The sequence below is a fragment of the Euprymna scolopes genome, chromosome 38 (genome assembly GCF_053919585.1).
Source record: "Euprymna scolopes isolate OS-2025 chromosome 38, ASM5391958v1, whole genome shotgun sequence".
NCBI classification, from domain to species: Eukaryota; Metazoa; Mollusca; class Cephalopoda; order Sepiida; family Sepiolidae; genus Euprymna; species Euprymna scolopes.
Window position 1 is genome coordinate 80,035,411 of NC_136519.1, and position 5,865 is coordinate 80,041,275.

Consider the following 5,865-nt stretch of genomic DNA (forward strand, 5'->3'; position numbering starts at 1 on the left):
TGGAAGTGGGCTCGAGATACACTTTTTTTTTGGAAAGGAAAACATCGGGGCTGAGACGAGAAGGTGGAATTGGCTTTGCAGTGCATTCTGATTTGGTAAAGAGGATTGAACAGCCAATCTGTGTAAGTGACAGAATTATGATGATGCGCTTCCCTCTTGCACACAGTAGATATATGACAATTTTATCTGTGTATGCCCCTACCATGGGTCATAATGAAGACACCATCACGGCGTTTTACCGAGATCTCAGTCGTACCATTTCCTCTATTCCTTTATCTGAGGAGATCTTACTCATGGGTGATCTAAATGCAAGGGTTGGCAAGGATCATCACACCTGCGACTCACTCGGCCGGTTTGGTGTAGGTAGGGTCAACATTAATGGTCTGCATCTTCTCCATCTATGCACTCAATTTGACCTTGCTATCTGTAACAGTTTCTTCAGCCACAAAGAGGTCCATAGGTTTACCTGGACCCATCCTTGTTCAAAACAGGGTCACTTGATTGATTACATTATTTCCAGGAAGGCAGACTTGTGGGACGTCTGTAGTGTGCGTTTTATGTGTGGAGCTGAATGCGGCACAGATCACTTTTTGGTACGCAGGAAGTTGAAAATCTGTATAAGGAGGAAGTGTAGGTTGGGTGGTGTTGGGATTCCTAGGCGGGTCGATGTGTCCAGTCTGGATGATCCAAGTGTACGTGAAAAGCTTCGATCCGTAGTTAATTCTGCTGATTCTGATGGGTCGTGGGCACATTTTAAAAATACAATCTATAAAATAAGTGTAGATGTTCTTGGCTTCCGCAAATCTAAATATCAGGATTTGTTTGATGATAATGATTCTGAAATTACTCAACTCTTAAGTGCTAAAAATGAGTTGCACCATAAGATGTTGTCTGCCTCTCATGGAGGTCGAGAGTCCTTCCAACAGTCACTTAAAGCAAACAAGGGTATTCTCCAAAAGTGACTCGGCCAAATGAAGAATCAGTGATGGGCTAAACTCGCCAACTAAATCCAGATGGCTTTTGATTGTAAAGACCTGAAACACATGTACCATTTGCTTAAAAAGCTTTTAGTCCTAAAACACTATCTACATCTCCCCTAATCTCAAGTGATGGAATTGCCCTTATAAAGGATCCTAACAAGATTCTCCTTCGTTGGACCGAGTATTATTCTGATCTCTTTGACAACCCCTCTAATGTTCATGAGGATGTCATCAATTAATTTTTATCACAACAGAAGCTTATCCATGAAATGTCTGTGTTCCCATCTGAGAATGAAATTAGAGATGCAATCAAGGAAGTTAACGTTGGGAGGGCTCCAGGGCTTGATGGTATTCCTGTGGAAGTCCTCTTACATGGGAGTGATAAACTTGTTCATGAAATTCTTCATCTCATCACTGATGTCTGGAGGGGTGTTCCCGTCCATCAGGATTGGGTTGATGAAATTCTTATATCACTGTACAAGGGAAAGGGGCCCAGGGCCGACTGTGGAAGTTATCGTGGGATAAGTTTGTTGGAAGCAGTTGGCAAACTATTTTTTTCCAGAAAGCCAAAGTGGGAGAGGAACCATGGATATGATCTTCTCTACTCGGCAGTTGCAGGAGAAATGTACTGAACACCGTGTTCCGCTTTATCAGGTTTTTGTTGATTTGACCAAGGCTTTTGATACGGTGAACAGAAGTGCCCTATGGATAATTCTGGGGAGGTTGGGATGCCCACCTCAATTTCTACGATTACTCAGGGAGCTCCACACTAATATGAACGCTCGCCTGAACTTCAACGGATGCCTATCGGAACCCATATCGGTTGACAATGGTGTGAAGCAGGGTGATATCCTAACACCTACACTTTTGTTCAATTTATTTTGCAACTATGCTATCTTATACATTTAGGGAATGTTCTCTAGGTGTTTATTTGCGTTTCAGAACAACAGGTAGGGTCTTTGATCTTCATCGTTGTCATGCTTCTACAAGGACCTTTCAGCACCTGGTTCATGAATTGCTTTATGCGGATGATGCCGATCTCGTGACCCATGGTGAGAGGGATATGCAGGGTATCATGGATCTGTTTTCGGGGGCCTGTGCGTCTTTTGGGCTTACTATTAGTCTTAAGAAGACTAAGGTCATTTCACACCTCCACCCGGTAGTTTGTATGTAGAACCAAATATTTTTGTCAACAACCAGAGACTTGCCGTGGTTGACACATTTGTGTATTTGGGTAGTACTCTCGCCAGAGATGGAACCCTGGATGCTGAGGTCAACTATAGAATACAGCGTGCCACTAAGGCTTTTGTTGGCTTAGAGAAGCGAGTATGGTCTGACAGGGGTATAACTATTCATACAAAGATCAGTGTCTATCAATCTTGAATTTTACCATCCCTGCTTTATGCTTCTGAGGCCTGGACAACTTATGGCAGACACATAAAAGTCATGGAGAGAGTGCACCAGAAATTCCTGAGACACATTCTGGGCATCAGGTGGAGCACTTTTATACTTTTTTTTATTTTTATTTTTCTTACTTTGAAGATTGTAATGCTGGGTATGGGGCAGCCAAACAAGCTGCCAACATTGCCCCGCTTTTTTATTGAAACCAACCGAGAGCTCTTTTTAGTATCCTCACTGTTCCCTTAAGTGCACTTGTCTGAATCTCTTTTGCACTTGGTTCTTCAGGAATATTAGTTAGGTAGGACTTCAGGTTCTTCTTCATAAGTCCTGTGGCACCTATAATAACTGGTATGATTGATATCCCCTTTAGGTTCCAGTTTCTTTTCATATCATACATGAGACCTTGGTATTTGGTCTGTTTCTCTCTTTCAGCTCTGTTAAAACCGCCATCATTAGGAACACTCACTTCAATCAGGGTTGCAACTCTCTCTGACTTATTCCATATAACTATGTCAGGTTTCACAGCAGCATTTTCAAGGTAGGTGGCTGTAGGGATCTGATATGGATGTTCTCATGTGGGCTGATGTACCTTGTATTGAGAAGTTGATTATACGCAACCAGATGGGGTGGACTGGACATCTGATAAGGATGGACGACGATAGATTGCCAAAGCGCCTTTTCTATGGTTAAATTATACAAGGAAAGCGTCCACAACATAAACCGAGGAAACGCTTTAAGGATAACATCAAAGATAATCTTAAAGCTCTTGGTATTGACGTGTTCAGTTGGGAAAGTGCTTGCAATGATCATAAAAAGTTGCGCTCCTTGGTCTATCATGGCTGTGATTGTTTTGAGAAGAAAAAATATGAGCATGCAAAAATGAAGCGTGATATCCAGAAGAAAAAAATCTGTCAGATATATCAGGTCTGTCGGAGGATTTCATGCAGAACCACACCTGTGATTTATGCGGTAAAATGACTTTATCCGGAGCTGGCCTAGCTAGCCACAAGCGTTCACATAGAGATCAATCTTTCTTTGATGGGGAAAACATTGCAGGGCACAGATGTTCTGTTTGCTCTGTGGTCTGCAAATCGAGTGGAGGCCTGAAGCATCATATGAACGTCCACAGTAGAGCAGCACCAGTTGGCATCCCTCAATCTCAGCTTAAGTGTGACCTTTGCAACAGACTGTGTAAAAGCAGGGTTGGTCTGAAGAGCCACCTTCGTTCCCACAGAAAATAGGAATTGATGCATCTTGATAACATCTCCACATGTATATATGTATGTGTATATAAGTGTATATATGTGTATATAATTAAAAAAAAAAAGAAAAAGAAAGATATTTAAAAAATACATAGAAATGAATGAGTAAGCAACAATAAAGCAAAGGAAAGGGGGTCTTCTTCTGTCAAGAAGGGACAATCACCATATATATATATATATATATATATATATATATATATATATATATACATCTTCTATCATTATATGTAATCAGTTTTTTAAAATAGTCAATCATATAGGAGCCTATTCATGACCAGACACACACACACACACACACACACACACACACACACACACACACACACACACACACACACACGCAAAGACGTTCAGCTTTATATTGTACAAGCAAACGTACCCGTCGTTGACTGGATTCAAAAACAGCCTACAGAAAATGGACTCTGATTTATTAAAGTATGATAGGTTATGAAAAGGAAGGGTTGTAAAGAGATAGTTTCGAATTCGGGGGTATCAAAAGCAAAGCAAAATATGATGAAAGTAAAAATAAAATAGATAAACCCCATAATTTATTATACCATACCTGTTCACACTGAAACACTTATAACAATAGTTTATGGATCTATATTAAAAAACCTTGTTAAACTTTGTGAAATATTTCTATTCTATGGAGGTCAGGTGCGAACGAACACCTCATAATTTTATTATACCGTATTTGTTCAAACTGAAACATAATTATCAAAGTATACTTATGCAGATAGATATGAAAAGTCTTTATTAAAGTTTGTGCCTATTTCCATTCTATGGAGGCCAGGCGCGAACGCAGACCCCCACAATTTTATTATACCATCCATATTTAAGTTAAAACATACTTATCAAAGTATTCTAATGCACATCTATATCAAAAATACTTGCAAAGGTTTTTTTTTTTTTTAATTTTTTATTTCCATACTTTGTGGACCAGGCAGGAATGCAGACCCCACAATTTTAATGAACCACCGTTCTGCCAGATCAAACATACCCATTCCTGTGTCTCGATACATCTTCTATCATATAATGTAATCAGTTTTTTAAAATAGTCAACCATATAGGAGCCTATTCGTGACCACACACACACACACACACACACACACACACACACACACACACACACACAAACATTCAGCTTTATATTATAGATATATATATTTAGTAGAAATGGTAATTAATAAAAACTGAAAAAAGTGCTCAATACTGTTGTAGAGCAAATGTGCGTTTTCTCTTTTATTACCGTATCTTTCTGTTAAGTTACATTATTGTTTCAGCTACCCGGCCGTTTTTTTTTTTTTTGCCGTCTGTAGCTTCCTCAGACTTTACAGAAATGTTCGTTATGATGGGATGAAAGAGTGAATTATGTCAGGGGAGGGGTGTGATAAAAGCGGAAAAAGAGGAAGGGAACAAGGGGGAAAGGTAGGAGGGGGTGCTTGGTATGTCGGTAATGTTTTAGTTTTGGAGTTTAAGGACCTTAGGTGGTTGTGGGGAAGGGTATGGGTAGTTCATTTCTGGTGTGGCTGAGGGCATAGGGATACTTGGAGGAGGGAGGGGGATATGTGAAGGTAGAAGGAAGGGGTTGCTTTAAAGTTCGAGTCTTAATGTTTAAGTTTTTGGCGTCTCGTTTGTGAGATGATTTCTTGATAAGTATGTCTTGACCTGTTGGGTGTTCGCTTAGGTTTAGAGGTGGGAGGGGGCTGTGATTCGGTTTATTTATTTGGTTTTTATTTGTTGTTAATTGCTTGGAGCGGGTTAGCTAGCGGCAACGCGCGAGCATACACATGCGCACGTACACACATATATACTTAAAGAAACGTTCACATGTACACATACATCTGCGCCCTGGCGTGCAGATATATGCACATATGCGCGCATGAATGCATAGACACCCACGCCGCTCCCGCTGACGTCAAATTTTCCTTAAGTTGCTAAATTGAGTACGTGTGCGTAAGCATGGATGCGCTCATACACAGATACATACACACATCGACAGCCATACTCCCAAAGAGGCGTATACACGGGCCTACATGTGCATATTGATTCAGACATACTTGCACCCCCACGCATACATGAAAGCACATGCGCACATACAGATACTAATACTCGTGAATACATACATCGACATATATACAGCTGCATGCTCTCACACACGTATGTGGACAGCATGCAGCGGGCACTTATACTCTCACATCGACACACGTATATATAGGTAC